General features: G+C 41.0%; 1 protein-coding gene across 2 annotated transcripts in view; it reads left to right on the top strand.

Moving 5' to 3' along the window:
* Positions 1–312: 312 nt before the first annotated feature.
* The window catches only part of LOC101167110 (transcriptional repressor p66-alpha), a 29,673-nt gene continuing 12,566 nt past the window's right edge, over positions 313–17,419 (top strand). For both annotated transcript variants that reach the window (XM_011473510.3, XM_011473505.3), the window contains exon 1: positions 313–466. The gene's annotated coding sequence lies outside the window, so the exon portion shown is untranslated. The remainder of the gene's footprint in view (positions 467–17,419) is intronic.

Raw genomic sequence — 17,419 nt, 5'->3', positions numbered from 1 at the left:
TAATACTGCAGGCCCAACTCATTATGCTCATGTGTTTATTGTTAGGATAAAGCAAAATGTAAACAGTTTTAATGGAAGCTTTTATTGGTCATGAGAGGACATTTCGTTAGAATTTGATTTGGTGGTTTCGAGGAAAGTCTTAATATAGTCTGTAAAGTAAAAAATAAAAATGTGCTTCAATGCAAAAAAAGAAAAGGTGGGAAACAAGAAAAATCCGTGTCTGTGTGTGCGCGCGCGCGATGCCCCTGTTTGTGCTCTGGCACCTGACACTGAACTAACATTTCCGAGTTGTCTCTGAACGCAGCATGACGCCGCCTGTGGTGGCTCATGACATTATCTGGCAACCGGAGTGGCAGCGGACAGGAGACGAGAGGGGATCCCGGGATTTGTACGCTAAAGCAATTTACTGTCGTCGAGCTACTAAAGATCGAGGGTAACTCGGGCAAGCTCCTCCTAAACTCTCTAAGTATGTATCCGACTATTTCGCCATCGCTCTACTGTAGTCCTGGGTACTTATTTGAGTTGAAATGTGACGGAAGTTTCTCTGTCGGTGTTAGCTCAGCTAATGCAAGTTAAGCTAGCTAGCAAGGCTTGATTTGAGCTAACGAGTTTGTGTGGCTCATCTGCACACATACACCTACCTATCGATAAGACTGCCAAAAAAACCTTAAGTACAGGAATAGGACCTAAACTTTTCCTACAAGACTTATTTTTTAGAGCGGCCACAATTGTTTAAATGAAGTAGTACGTTGGCATATTTGTAACATAAATATAAAAGTATAACAACACTGGCATTATTTGTAATTAACCTCGGATTTGAGAGAATACCTTGAGTGTGACTATCTGGCAGGCGAGTGGCCAGAGTTAGCGTTAGCATGCTAACTTAGCTAGTTAGCATGTCTTTTAATTCGCCCCGGTCTTTCGGACCGGGTCAGTTTCATTGTCTGTTGTGTGTCGCTATTTGAACGCACAGTAGTTACACCCCTATAAATGACCTAAAGACAAGCCCGTTAAAGGCAGCACAGGCTGCAGGTTTAGCTAGTCAGCGGGTAATCTCCGTAACTACCAGCAGTGATCATGTGCTGGTAGCTCGTTATGTAGCCACTTGTTTGGAATCCGGACAAATGGACCGACAGTTGTCGGCAAGCCAAGTTGACGCTAGCAGCATCATGTTCTAGCTTACCAGTGATTAATTATTTGAAGATAAAGAGCTACAGGGTTGGAGCCGGTTGCATCGCGTAAGTTTACAAAAACACAACTATTGTTGACAGTCCGTAGATGTGAGCGCACTCGTTCCATCACAGCGGGCGTTTATTTAATGGTCTGATAACTTTGTCAGCCGTGGAAAGGCTCTCCACAGAGGCGTAATGGTGGACTACTGCGTCTCAGTCGGAAGGTGTCTGCCTAGTAGCAGCCGCCCACACAACACCAAGCCGGAAAACATCTACTTTTAACAACACCAAGCCAGGAAATCATCTACTTTTAACAGTCTGTAGGGGGTGGGGGGTCCGATTAGATGCACTGCTTATTTAAATACTAAATACTTCTGTCACTGCAACCTTCTTTAGTCATTAAGGTCACGTCATTTGAGCTTATTTATGAATGGTGACTAACTTATTTGTTTGTTTTTAATCTGTGCTTTTGACCATTAAACCACAGGTCAAGCTGTTTAAGCAGACGAGACACATTTCTATTCACCCAATATCAATTTTGTCCAAGAAGGGGATCAGCAGTGTGTTTATGATCTGTTTTAAGCAAACTCCCTTCATTCAAATCAAGAAGACAATTGGTACCCTGGACTGGGGTGGTCCAGGCCGTATCATAGGATGCAGATGTCACATTGCATTCTATGATACGGCTTGGAGTTGCCCAAAGAAAGTTGCATCTTATGAAACGCTTCACTGAAAATGATGTAACTGGACATGCATGACTCCATTCGCTTTTGTTTTCTAGCAAAAGGCTCAAAGTTACCCCTCTGCCTAAGGGGTAGCTCTGTTACCATGGTAACAATAATAATAATAATGCTTAATATCAATATACAATAATTGTTCTTAATAAAATTATTATATTATATTATAGTATTGTGTCATTGTGTGGTGGGATTTGGCCGATAAAATGGGTTTGTGTTGCACTCTTGTGTGGTAAAACTACAAGACAAACTGATTGTTGTGTTCTGGTTATCAGCTTCAGTTCAGATTTATTGCCTTATTAAAAAGAAAAGTTTGTTGGTTTCTGTAGTGGATAATGCATCGTTCTTGCTTTTATAACTTTAGCAAAAACAGAATGTTTCTGTTGAATAAAAGCCTGTTTAGGGAGGACAGGCCTCAAGCAGCTCTTTCATTTAAGGAATAGAAACTGAAGCAATTGAACCAAAGCTTAACTGTTTGTCTTGTTAAAAGTAATAGTTTACCAGCGGTTGTTGAAGAATCCAATTTTAACAGAACATTAATGAAAATCTGAGTACATTGCAAACACTAATACTTTTTTCTTCTCAGATTAATATAAGTCAGCATGCTCTTTTAAAACAACTTTCTAGTTTTGGATTGCTGGTTGTTGGGCCCACTTCCTCCAGGGGATTTTATGATGTCATGAAATGGCTAACTGTGATTTAAGCAAAGCCATAAGGGTCATAAGGGTGAGGGACAAAGGCACATTGAAGTGTTGGTGGTGTCCGCCTGGCCCTTTCAGTGTCTTTGTTGTGCTGCTTAGAAAGAGTAACACTACAACATTTTTTGATTTACTAAGGTGCCTTTGTGTGTTTTGGCTGTGAAGGCGATGTAATGTTTCTAGTTTTCAAATGATGCCATAGATGGTTTATTTTTGTCAATCAGCTGCTGCTTGTGTTGTTTTAAATAAAAGTTGGATTTTCTGCACAGCTTCCTTTTTTATTTTTTTAAACCAGGAAGTGTTTTTAATGAGTTCTGCTGAGTAAAGGCCAGTGTGTGTGTGTGTGTCATGTATGTTTTGAAATAAACAGTATGCAGTTTAGTCTACCTCTAGGCCTCTTTCCTGGGAGCTCCAACCTCGGCATCTTTCTAAAGCTGCATTCGCACGAGTTTCAGTGTTAAGTCAATGTACAGATGCTGCGGTCCTGCGTCGGGTGGAAATGAAATCTGTGTCCAAACAAACAAGTAAACTAGAATGAATGTCAAATCCATTCACACTTAAGTGTCCTAAAGTTCACCACTGTTGTTTTTCCACATCCAAAGAATCCATAGGGAACATTCTTAGAACATTCTAGACACTGGATGGTCACATGACTTTATTCAAAGTGTTTCCACTCATTGGACTGGAATAAAGGACTGATCAGTTTTAATGACATCAGATGCCTGTTGTCCGCTGATGCACTTGGTCATTTTCACATTAGAGTGAAACAAACCTACCTGATTTTATTTTGAAGAAAAAAAAAATTATAATGCTTTAGATTGATTTGATTGGCAACTTGCCTCAGATATATCAAACTGGTTTGATAAATGGATTAATCGATTAACCGTTACACCCCTACATTTAAACATTTACAGACGAACTAGTACCATGGAAAACAGGGATTCAGTTTATTCTTGAATATTGAGTTTTAATCCCACTCAAGGATCAAAATGAACACCAGTTTATCTGAGTTGTCATAAAACAAAAAACAAAAGCTTGTGAATACAATCTACCATAGAAGTCTTTTTGTTATGGTACTTACATTTTTTTTTCTGTTTGATAATCCAGTCTGGAAAAGTGGAATCTGTTCCTGTTTGTGGTGCTTGTCATTTGCTGTAAAATCCGACAGAACAGAAGCAGGTTAAGTAAATAATCCAGAGTGAAGATAAGGAAGTTGACATCTAGAGGTTATTTATTATTTCTCAGTAAGAGATAAACATCTTTGACTACGCTCTGACACAGCTCGGCCTTATGCCTCACTCCAATTTTACTTAAGTGAATTACAGTTCAGCTGTTTGTTGTGGGAGATCTTTTCTTAAAAGCGGATTGCTGGAACTTTTCAGGGAGTGTCGGGAGTTTCAATTATTTTAAAATAATATTAAGGCAGAAAAACTTAAATTTTGACACACCTCTAACATGTAAAGGCGTGTTGATGAATTTAGGTTTTATGGCTATTTTGACTCAAACTATTGCTAAAGAAAATGTTCACATTGGCTGATTTTTATGTAACAAACATAATTATTAAATAATTTCCCAGATGGATAATGTATTAAGATTATCGTACATCAACATTTTGTATTTCAGTATGTAATGTCAAAATCATGTCTTCATTTCATTTCCATATAGCGCATTTTGTCAGTTATAAAAAAAAACAACAGATAACGGTGTGTTTGCAAATCTGCCTTGCCTTATCAAGTTTTCACCATGTTAACAGCTGGTGATGTTTCTGAAAACCCATTCATCAATTTGATTCCCTTTTATCTGGAGCCGGGTTATGGGGCAGCAGTTTAAGCAGAGATACCCAGACTTTCTTGACCCAGCCAGGAGCTCTCCAGCCACCCAGAGAGGACAAACCATCTTTCTCTGGTCAGGAACATACCCTCAGACTTGGCAGTGATGACCCTAGTCCCAGCTGCTTCACACTTTGTTGTGAACCACCCTAACACACGCTGGAGGTCCTGGCCTGATGAAGTCAACAGGACATCATCATCTGCCAAAGGCAGAGACGCAATCCTGTGGTCCCCAAACCAGACTTCCATTGCCCCCTGGCTGCAACCAAAAATTCAGTACTTAAAGATCTTGAAGAAAATCTGGGATAAAGGGTAGCCCTGCCGGAGTTCAACTTGCACTGGGAACAGGTCCGACTTACTGCCGGCTGTGTGGACTAAGCTACTGCTCCGGTCATACAGGGACAAGGAAGCCCTCAGTAAGGCTCCTCAGACCCCATATTTATAGAGCCCCCTCCACAATAGACCACGGGGGACGTAGTTGAACACCTACTCCAAATCCACAATACATATGGACTGGAAGAGCAAACTCTCACAAACTCGTCTCTACCCTATGGAGAGTGTAGAGCTAGTCCACTGTTCCACAACCAGTAAAGAAACTTTACTCTTTTCAAATCTGAGTTTTTACTATTGGCAGAACTCTGCTCCGGTATACTGGAATAGACTTTCCCAGTAAGACAGAGGAGTGTGATTTCCTGGTAGGTGAAACATACCTTCCATTCTCTTTTCATAAAAAGAGGAACCATCACCCCAGTCTGCCAATCCAATGGTTTGGACCTGACTGCCACGCAGTGTTGCACAGACAACCAAACAGCTTCCCATCATCCCTTTGTTTGTGGGTATAATGGTTATTGTAAACTATTTAGGAGTAAAATGTACCGTAATTTCCGGGTTATAAAGCGCACCCAATTACAAGCCGCACTCACACATTTTCACGTGTTGAGCTTCCTTCTTACATACATAAGCCGCATCAGCGTACAAGCCGCATGCATTAAGGAACGCGGCCAGCCTAACAAAGCATGTCCTGACTCAGACTGGCTGCAGCTTTAAACCTCACGGTGGGAGGAGTCAGTATAGCATGATCTCATGTATTTGAAGATACCCACATCTGCCAAACAGCATGGACCTCACTTCTGTTCACAAGTTCCTCAGTTTTTTTTTTTTTTTTAGTTTTTTTTTTTACTTATTGACAATTGAGGTATCATACATAAAATTACAAACAGTAACCATATAATCAACATTACATCCCTCAGTTATGATGAGGAAATTTACATCCGCGATTCCCCATTTCCCATGAGTCTTAGTGGTTTAAGGCGGGGCTAAGCCCCGGGTCGCCACACTGTTGTCAGTGTTTAAGAATGAGCAAGTATCAGCAGTGCATGGAGGGGTAGGGATGGGTATCGTTAAGGTTTTAACGATACTACTACTCTTATCGATACTGCTTATCGATCCGGTACTCTTATCGGTACTCTTATCGATACTTTTTGAGGACGAAAAATAATAAATAACAAATTAAGAACATAAAGTGTTTTATTTCCTCACTATGCAACAACATTGTTTTTTTTAACAAAACATTTTACTTTATACATGAGAATGTTCCAGACAGGATATTCATTTAATTATTTAATCTAATTGTTTTTATTATTTATGAGTGTGATGTTTCATTTGATCTTTTGTCCATTTTCCACAACCTTGAATAGACTTTTCTGTCTGTCAAACACCAGAGTTAAGTTAAGTTAAATGATGGAAACAAATTCACTTTGATGCAGACTCCTTTCTATTTTGCCAACTCCATTTATTTTTCTTTAAATCCAGTAAACCCAATAAATGATATTAATTTTACGGATGACAACTATCATTAGTTATTAATTATTTTTAAGTATTAGGAAGCAGCTGATAGTTTGTCGCGGGTCTGGAATCATAAGCGGTGAGTCTAAGCCCCGCCTCTCTACCTGTTTGTTGTATGCTCCGCGTGCAACGCCCCCACCCCCACCCCCCCCTCCCGCTGTCCCAGCCTGTTCTGCACAAACAGCGCAACATACGGTCATCGTAGTAGCAAGGTGACAGCATAGTAGGCAAACTTAATAATTTTTACGAAGAAACGTTAGTTCTTAGTCTGGGGCGCTCACGTGTCCCCTACAAGATCGCCACTGACTGTGTGTGCGCTGCCTTGTCTTGTGTGTGTGTGCGCGGCGCGTGCTGTCTGAACAACAGCCCCGCCCCCCGTGCACACAAATAGACAGACAGAGCTCTCCGCTTCAACGAGAATACCGAAATTAATATCATCATTAATTAACGGAAAATTGACTGACTTGGTGAATTAAATATGGCAGATAACGCTTATATTTTGTGGGACACAAAAAAAAAAAGAAAAAGTAACTTCTCCAGTACCGATAGCAGAACCGTTCAGGTCAGATCTTAACGATACTGCGGTCTTGAAGAATGCGGCCCCGGGGCTGTTTCAATACCGGGGCACGGTACCCATCCCTATGGAGGGGAGAACGGGATAGCAGCTCTCCTTCCGCTTGTGTCGCGGCAGCATTATGGTAGTAACAGGGCTGGTTAAAAAAACACACCAGTAAAATAAAGCAGTGGCGACTGAAAAGCGCGCGCCTCAGCGCGGCACGTGCGCCAGAAGTTTCCTTCCACAACAGTGACACACTGTTGCTCCGCGGACGCCTATGCGCTCCACCCTCCCCCCGCGGGCTCCTTGTCTCCCCTTCTTATCTTCTCCGACACGCCTCGCGAGGGCGGTTCCAGAGAGTAGCGCTTCGTCCCCATTGCGCCCAATCGCTGGGCGCGGCTGCCGGTGGACGGGAGAAATCGTGTCTGTGCAGAGCAATCGGACTTAATACTGTACGTTTTGTGGATGAGGGGCGGATGTGTTGTTACGTGTGGGAGCTTTCAGACTGCCATCGGTCCCGCAGCTCTATGTGAACGAGCAGCAGGAGAAGATGGTGACGGTGTGAGCTTTTCAAAGCAAAATTCTGCTCAATCCTTAGAAACTGTTCAAACAATCACATGGATTTGTGTTTCCAGTCGTGTCCCGACAAAATAAAGGCTGATGTTATTCCCACATGTTTACGTGCAGCCAAGCTGCAGATTGCGGAATTTCCCGCATGGATTTATGTTCATTAAAGGCTAACTGTTGTTGTTAGCGCCTGTTAGCCTTCACCTAACCGTTCTTCCGGCTTCGTTCTGCCACAAAAAAGCACTGACCACACAGATTAAAAATAAAATGAGCGAACAGGCGCTTCATAATAACCATAACAATAATAAAAGCACGTTTAGAAGATCATCTGGTATATTACGGAGCTGCTAATAGATGGGCTAGTGTCACTATGACTCTGAGGTAAATTCACTCCTGAGCATGCGCTGTTCTCTCCGTCATGCAGCTGACTGGCTTTTCCAAACCCGTTGGTGATGGTGGATTTTTTCACGCTGCTTTTAACGATTGCTTTTAACTTAAAAGCTGTCACGCTGTCATATTGTATCACGTGCAAGTTGAGTCTAATAGCACCAAAGGATTCTGGGATGCGGCTGGGCATGCGTGTTTCTTTTTGTTGAACCATGACTGAAGTGTCTAAGACCTGAAGTCAAGGCCATGCTGTTTGGCTGCTTAGAGGTATGTTGAAAAACAAAAGACTTGTTGCTTGGAGTTGGTTTATGCATTCAACCCATGCTCTAAGACTGAAAGTACGCTCAAGGCGGCCGCCAAATATATCCACAAATTAGCCGCGTCACTGAATAAGCCGCAGGGCTGTTCGCGCAAGACAAAAGTAGCGGCTTATAGTCCGGAAATTACGGTATATTTAATGCTTTGGTAATGCCTTGGAGAACTACTTCAAGACTTTTGAATTTAATGAGGTTGAATTTACTTTGATCAATTTAAGCAGCTTGTTTTGTTGTTGTGAGACATGTGCTACTCACGGTAGTTTTTACTTTGTATGGGTACCGAACCAAAGCTCTGTGCCATGTTGCTGTCAGTATCATGTAAAAACGCAGATTGCTGTGTTTTAAAGTGAATGTGTGAGGCCGTGCAGCTGTGCAGCGGGTCATGCACAGAGCGTCAGCCAAAATGCTGTTGGCAAAGAAGGTCAAAGTTCTTCAGAACCTCACAGCAATAGATTGTAGTTTAGCGACCTGATGGATCAGAGTCATGTGCACAACACTCTGAAAAAAGGCCAACGTCATGGCAATGAGCAGTGAAATTGTGTTTACTTCCACGTGTGAGAAAAACGTAGCTGCAGCTGCAATGCAGACTGTCATGTAAATAAAGCTTCTTAGCCACATTGAAGCCTTCTCCTTCGCCCTGTTACGTTCCCTCATTATGCTTAATGTTTCTGGAAAGAATTAGTGTTTTGTTTTGTTTTTCCTTTATTTTTTAAACACCATTCAGGCTCCTGAACCGTTTAAAAGTACTGAAAAAGCTACATTAAGCAATGCTGAAAAGAAACAGAACTTTATTTCCTCAATCATACTTATAGAACTTTATTGGTTAAGGCACATTCATTCTATTATTTTCTGATACTGAAAAAAGTTGTTGTAAAAACCAGACAATCTGTTACCTTTTAAGAACTAATATTTCTTAATTTACCAAAATAAAAGCCCTATGAATTTGGTTGGGTAAAAGCAACTTGTATATGAGATACATTTGTAGAGCTTAACATTGTAATCATTAAATAAAATCAATGTCACTATTTTATTACAATGAAAGACATTAGTATTCAGGTAGAGGTTCTTTTTTCTAAATTATACTCTTAAAAAAGAAAAAGGGGGGGAAAAAAGAAAATAACATTTATTTTGGTACAATATGACAATATGTATCTAATCCTTGGACTAAATATGTATCTTATCGTGGGGCATGGCATCTATTTATGATTGTGTTTAAGTCCAAGTCCTGAATTTGACTTGTTTTGAACATTACTAAGCATTTTCTTTAAAACCAGTACTTAAAGCAGATTAAGGAGGACACAGTTTCTGTTAAAGGAGCAAAATCTATTGAGTGTTTTTACTGTGCATAAAACACGTCTGTTAAAAGCAATAGTCTATTGGAAAGCTCATATTGTTTAAAATATTAACAGTAAACAGTAAGGAATAATAAACCCAACAATATGTCATTAAATGTGAAATGCCAATGGTTTCACTTGAACTCAAGACACACAAGAGCCAGAAAATAACAATCAAAATGAAACGTGAAATCTGTCTCAGCTTCCTATTGTTTTTATATCTTATATTTACATCAGACATAAACATTTTTTGCACATTGTCAAAATAAACAATGTATTTTATTGAAATAGATGTCAGCTGTTGCACTGCTTCTTCTTTAATTTTGTATTGTTTGCGTCCATTTGTTTTAGGATAATTTGAATTCTTCTTCAGTACATGAGAACCTTTGTGTGTATGAAGTTCAAGCAACGCTTAACAGTTTAGCTTAAAGCATTGCTATGCAGTTTCAGGCTGCTTAGGACTGTTTTTGGCATCCTTGTCATGCTAAAGGTGAATCCCAATGCAACTTTCAGTGGCGTTCATTTCCCTGGCATTGCTCTGTTTCTTAATGTTCCCTCAGTCTCAAAGACACGCAGTGACGCAGGCTGGCAGAGAGGGGGTTAAATGCTTCCATTTTGTTAGGTAACACCCTAATGGTCTGATCAGTCAGTGGTGTTAAAATGGCAGGGGCTTAACCCTTGGTGTTCAGGACACAGGCAGTGTGGCCACACACACACACACACACACACACGCAACTCTGGCAAGTCTGCTGCACAACAACTCAGATAGAAATCTGTGTGTGTGTGTGTTGTAGGGAGGGGTAAACGGAGTGTAAAGACCAGGAAGAGTATGTTTCACTTGGGTACAGTCAGATTATTGCTAAGCTAACCACATTGACTCAGAATGCTGCTCCCTCCCCCAACCATGGCACCACCTCATCTGGGTCCCTGCCCCCACTGCAAGACTGGTTCTCTGACCAAGATAGGTAGTCTCATCTTTTCAGAATTAATAATTCTTTGATTGCATCTACACAGAAATGTAGGTATGTTTTTAAAAAGTGCCAAATTGTAAATGGTGTCCTCAATTTAATGTAAACCACAGTGGTTAGAACGTGGGCAGATATAAGAGAAAATCATTTACCCAAAAATAGCCCACCTCTTTTTACTGAGCTTGTTTTTCCTTTATTGGTCTTTATAATTATATAATTTTTCATGTATTGAACCCTGCTGAGACTGTTGTGAAGCTTATGTTTTTAAACTGGCTGTTGATGTGCTTGCTGGCCTTGCTGTTCACAGAGGGGCAATCATTGCTGCAGATGAGAGGAAGGCCTGTTATCTCTGTCATTGATTCAGTCTCTCTAAGCTGTGAAGTCTATGTTGTTAAGTCACAGAACTGTATTATAGTGGGGCAGCTTATCCTGCCATCTTCCACATGGCTTTTATATACACAATGATTCCCTGTAGCCAATAACAAATTGAAAATACTTTATGTATTGATTTGGGAATTAACTATACTTGATAACTGCATGCTACAGGCCTTTCTGCTAGGGGTGTATATCTTTCCCTCTCACATGATTTGAGATGCACCTCAATGCATGGTCCACCAATTGATATAAAAAAAAAGTCAATTGATTTTGTGATGATACAACACAGTCCCCAATTTTACCTCAATAGATACAATAAAGCCCCTTATTTCTGAATCTGTGGAAACCATGTTATTTGGGTAGATGTTTGAATAGTTACGGTAGTTCAAAGAGTGTTATTTTGTTGTCCCTAGCAACAGCTCTGGTGTTAAAGGTTGAAGTGTCAGTGTAATTTATTTTAAAAAAATGATGGTTATCTTTAGTGTAAGGTGATTGTTATTGACCCAACCTTGTAGGAGCAAACTTGTGCTTGGACATTCTTCTACTGCCATCACATGTTCATACAAATAGACTGTAGACAGCTGATGACCACACCCCTCTAATCTACATGACTTTTTTTTTTTGAAGAAAACTGTGATGAATTGTGCAAAATACAGGATATCATAGGTTTTGTGGTGGTCCTACTCTGGTGAATACAGACATTAGTGAAGCTGTTTTATAGTATGTTTGAACAGAAAGTGTATAAGTGGTTTTACAAAAAATCCAAAATTGTTGAAAATATTGTCAGATGTAAGTGGGCACCCCAATTTAGAAAATAAAAAAAAAAGGTTTTTATGGCATCCAAGGAATATAAAGGATAAAATGCTTTTACAACTTATGTTTGGGGGGGCTATAGGCCCAAATGTGTTTTATTTTATCTGGCCATGTGGTGGCGCTAATGAGTCATATTGGGTAGAGTTTGGGTAGAAAATTCTAAGGTACTGCTCACCAAATTAAATAACTTTACCTTATGTTTTTGAGAGTTACATTATCTGTCATTCTTGACAGCTTTGTATTTGCAGTACAGACCAAAAGTTTGGACACACCTTCTCATTCAAAGAGTTTTTTTTTATTTTAATGACTATGAAAATTGTAGATTCACACTGAAGGCATCAAAACTATGAATTAACACATGGAATTATATACATAACAAAAAGGCCTGAAACAACCGAAAATATGTCATATCGTAGGTTCTTCATAGTAGCCACCATAGTAGCCACCTGATTTCATTACTGCAGGGGTGGGCAAACTATGGCCCGCGGGCTGGATCCGGCCCGCCTCCATGTTTGGTCCGGCCCACTGAACAATAGCAGAGACCCGTGTTTTTTTTTTAAATCTCGCCACATGGTCAGGACGTGACATTTCCTTCCACCCTTATGCAGTCTGTGCTCCAACCTGAAACCCTCTAAAACTCCATGTCAAACAGAACAGAAGACAGTCTTCTCTTTCTATATCACAGTTCATCTTTCCCGGTTTAGCTCATTCTTTTAGAGCCATTATGCTGCCTTTTTTAAACTGTGCACGCTGTTCTGTGTCCTGATTGGCCGGAGAACTTTTCAATCTCCCCAGTCCATGCTGTGTCTCCTGTACAGAAACGCGGAGCTCTTTAGATCAGAAATCCGTCATCATTCAGATCTTTGTTTTCATTCTAAGATCCTGGACCTAATTTTTAGGAAGGTTTGAGAATTCAAACAAGAGAAAAGTGTGAAAATATTCATGTTTGTGTGAAAAAAGTGTATTTAGGTTAGGGTTTGGGTTCAGGTCCGGTGACTGTGGAGGCCAGGTCATTTGGCACAGCCCCCCATCACTCTCCTTCCTGGTCAAATAGCCCTTACGCAGCCTGGAGGTGTGTTTGGGGTCATTGTCCTGTTAAAAAATTATGATGGTCCAACTAAACACAAATCGGATGGAATAGCATTCTGCAGCAAGATGCTGTGGTAGCCATGCTGGTTCAGTATGCCTTCAATTTGGAATAAAACCTCAACAGTGTCACCAGCAAAGCACCCCCACACCATCACACCTCCTCCTCCATGTTTCACAGTGAGAACCAGGCATGTAGAGTCCATCCGTTCACCTTTTCCGCGTTGCACAAAGACACGGTGGTTGGAACCAAATATCTCCAATTTGGACTCATCAGACCAAAGCACAGATTTCCATGGTCTGATGTCCATTCCTTGTGTTCTTTACCTCAAACAATTCTCTTCTGCTTGTTGCCTTTCTTTAGCAGTGGTTTCCTTGCAGATATTCTAGCATGAAGGCCTGATTCACACAGTCTCCGTAGAACAGTTGTTGTAGAGATGTGTCTGCTGCTAGAACTCTGTGTGCCATTGACCTGCTCTCTAATCTGAGCTGTTGTTAACCTGCCATTTCTGAGGCTGCTGACTCGGATGAACTTATCCTCTGCAGCAGAGGTGAGTCTTGGTCTTCCTTTCCTGGGGGGGTTCGCATGTTAGCCAGTTTCTTTGTAGCACTTGATGGTTTTTGGGACTGCACTTGGAGATACTTTCAAAGTTTTCCCAATTTTTGGGACTGACTGACCTTCATTTCTTAAAGTAATGATGGCCACTCGTTTTTCTGTACTTAGATGCTTTTTTCTTGCTATAATCCAAATTCTAACAGTCCATTCAGTAGTAGCTGTGTATCCACCTGACTTCTGCACAACACAACTGATGGTCCCGACCCCAGTTATAAGGCAATAAATCCCACTTATTAAACCTGACAGGGCGCACCTTTGAAGTTAAAAACATTTCAGGTGACTACCTCTAGAAGCTCATCAAGAGAATGCCAAGAGTGTGCAAAGCAGTAATCAAAGCAAAAGGTGGCTACTTTGAAGAACCTACAATATGACATATTTTCAGTTGTTTCACACTTTTTTGTTATGTATTTAATTCCACATGTGTTAATTCATAGTTTTGATGCCTTCGGTGTGAATCTACAATTTTCATAGTCATGAAAATAAAGAAAACTCTTTGAATGAGAAGGTGTGTCCAAACTTTTGGTCTGTTCTGTATGTCACTAGATTTGTCATATCTATCATTTACCATATCTTCTGGGGTTTTTTCTTTCTTTCATAGTTTAGCCAAGGTTGCAACTTGAACTCAGGAGGGACTTATTTGTGTTTAAAAATTTTTTAAAAATAAACATAGGCTCATATATTAGAAGAAGGGCTGTCCCAAACAAACACTGAGGAGAATCTGATCGTTCTCCCAGTCAGCTTGATAGATGATATATTTTCCTTATTTGCATTAAAACAATATTATTATTTTTTTCTTCCTTGGACTAACACAGTGCTTCTCAGTTATTTTTTGCAAGCCCCCCCTTGGAAAAAGATAATGTTTTGCGTAAGATCCTGGTCTTGCTCAATAGAGGCAGCGCTCCGTGCGCCGTTCCACCTGGCAGCCTGAGCCCCCTCCCCTCTCCTTTACCTTCTCACAGACAGGAGCAGCTGCAGTGACGGCAGTTCAGTTTCAGGCCATCACAAACTGATGTAACGGATCATAGGAAACCCATAGTGGCACCGATTTTTTTTTCCCAAACACTGAGGTGCTGCCGCCACTGCCCCTCGTTAAATTTGAGCCCCGGGCAATTGCCGTATTGCCTGTGCCTAAAACCGCTACTACTGCGCGCCCCCTCCCTGGCGCGCCACACTATTTAAGAAGCACTGGACTAACAGAAGTACCGCTAAAAGCACAGTCATTAAGATGCAGCCCCTGCAAGCTAAAGTTGTGGTAAGAAAAGGGAAAAAAAGACTGAATGATCTCATGAACCCAGACATGGAGACATGTTTACCGATGCTTTTGAAGAGCTTTTCAAAATAAATACACTTGATTCCTCCATGTCTTCTGTACATTGAGATATACAGTCAATGCTTCCATGTCGCCATGAGGTTAAAAGCTTCTCCCACATGTGACGGCAGTGTCTAGTTTATTAACCCATTTTTAGAAAAGCATCATATTTGATGTCAAAAAAGAGCCAGCAGACACTAATTTGATGTGTTAAATGGTTCATGGTGAACACATTATGCTTGATGGCTCTGTTCAGAAGGGGTTGCACTTTTCTGCCAAAAGTGTGACTATTCTGAACGGCGTGTTTACATGACGCATTTTTCTTCAGATTCTTTCTGATTACTTTTGTCCATGTAAATGCAACTACAGGGATTAAGATCTGGGAATTTTCCAGGCCATGGACCCACAATTTCAATGTTTTGGTCCCTGAGCCACTTAGTTATCACTTTTGCCTTGATGGTGCTCCATCGTGCTGGAAAATGCATTGTTGGTCACCAAACTGTTGTTGGATTGTTGGAAGAAGTTGCTGTTGGAGCGTGTTTTGGTACCATTCTTTATTCATGGGTGTGTTTTTGGATGAGAAGCAACCCCAGACATGAATGATCTCAGGATTCTTTTCTGTTGGCGTGACACAGGACTGAGGGTAGCACTCACTTTTTCTTCAAGCCTTTTTCCAGATGCCTCAAACAAACAGAAAGAGGCTTCATCAGAGAATGACTTTCCCCCAGTCCTCAGCAGTCCATTCACCAGACTTTTTGCAGAAGATCAATCTGTCCCTGATGTCTTTTTTGGAGAGAAGAGGCTTTTTTGGTGCCATTCTTGACACCAGGCCATCTTCCAAAAGTCTTGGCTTCACTTTGCGTACAGATGCGCTCACACCTGCCTGCTGCCGTTCCTGAGCAAGCTATGCACTGGTGGCACTCTGATCCCACAGCTGAATCCTCTTTAGGAGACCATCCTGGCGCTTGCTGGACTTTCTTGGATGCCCTGAAGCCTTAACAAGAATTTAACCTCTTTCCTTGAAGTTGTCGATGATCCTATAAATTGTTGATTTTGGTGCAATCTTAGTTGCCACAATATCCTTGCCTGTGAAGCCATTTTTATGCATCGCAGTGATGGCTGCACGTTTCTTTGCAGCTCACCATGGTTAACAATGGAAGAACAATGATTTCAAGCTTCACCCTCCCTTTAACATGTCAAGTCTGCCATTCCAACCCAATCAGCCTGATATGATGATCTCTGGCCTTGTGCTCGGCAACATTCTCAGATGTGTTAACAAGACAATGACTGAAATGATCTCTGCAGGTCCCTTAATGACAGCAGTGATGAAGTATATTATGTTCATTTTCATGGCAAAGAAGGACTATGCAATCTATCTGATCACTCTTCCTAACATTATGGAGGATATGCAAATTGCTTTTATTAAAAGCGAAGCAGCAACTTTTCCAATTTGATGTAATTCTCAAAACTTTTGGCCTCATTTGTGGACACGGTCAAGACGATCTGCTGCAGTTTAAACCGAGCATCTGAATGAGGAAGAAATGTGATTGACGTGACTTTGAATGGTTAACAGAGGAAAACACCTCTAGGGTTCACAGAGAAAGGTTGGAAAAACACCTCCAACCTTGGACTACAGCAGCTGAAGACCACACCGGGTGCCACTCCTGTCAGCTAACAACAGGAAACTGAAGCTACAATTCACACAGACTCACCAACACTGATTGGAAAAACATTGTCTGGTCTGATGAGTCTCCATTTCTGCTGCCACATTCAGATGGTAGGGTTAGACTCTGGAATTTGGCCTCAACAACATGAAAGCATGGATCCATCCTGACTTGTATCAACGGTTCAGTCTGGTGGTGGTGTAATGGTGTGGGGGATATTTTAAGCACACTTTGGGCCCCTTAGTACCAACTGAGCATGGTTGTGTTGTTGCTGACCATGTCCATCCCTTTATGACCACTGATGGCTACTCTCAGCACTATCAGCCAAACACCAGCTCTGTAATGTTAATAAGATGCAGATTACTCCGGTTCGTGAAGTTTGTGGTCACATACTGATGACTCACTGAACAGCTCAATAGCATAGTGTCATGGCTTAGTGCTTAACAAGTGGAAGTGGGGATTGGCTCATATGGTCTAGCCAGCAATGACCCCTGTCCTGAACCCAATGGAGCACATCTGGGACCAGCTGAACCAGAGACTGGATAATTGTACCCCACCCCCAAGTGACCTGGAAGAACTGTATGTAGCACTTGTGGAAGAGTAGAACGCTTTGTCTCAGAACAACATCAAAAGGGTGGCGAGGAGCATGAGATGTTGCTCTCAAGCTGTCATTGCAGCAAATGATGGAAATACCCGCAACTGACATGGTCAGTTTTTGTTATCTGGACTATCTTTGTACTTGTTTTAATCTTGGGTGTAATAAATATCGAACTAATGAAAATGGTCTGCCTTCTCATTCATTATTGGTAATATCGAAAGGAAAATTCTTCATACAGTGGCGCAAAAAAGTAATTAGTCTGCCACCAATTTTGGAAGGGTTCCCTCTTAAAAAGATGAGGGCTGCAATTTTCATCATAGGTATACCTCAACTATAAGAGACAAAATTAGAAAAAAAAAAAAGAAAATCACATTGTCTGATTTTTAAAGAATTTATTTGTAAATTACGGTGGAAAATAAATTTTTCGTCACATACAAACATGCAAGATTTCTGGCTCTCACAGACTTGTAACGGCTTCTGTAGGAGGATCCTCTGTCCTCCACTCATTACCTGTATTATTAGCACCTGTTTGAACTGGTTATCTATAT

The sequence above is a fragment of the Oryzias latipes genome, chromosome 4 (assembly GCF_002234675.1).
Source record: "Oryzias latipes chromosome 4, ASM223467v1".
Taxonomy (NCBI): domain Eukaryota; kingdom Metazoa; phylum Chordata; class Actinopteri; order Beloniformes; family Adrianichthyidae; genus Oryzias; species Oryzias latipes.
The sequence above is the reverse complement of the archived record's forward strand: the minus strand, read 5'-3'. Positions and strand labels throughout refer to the sequence as shown.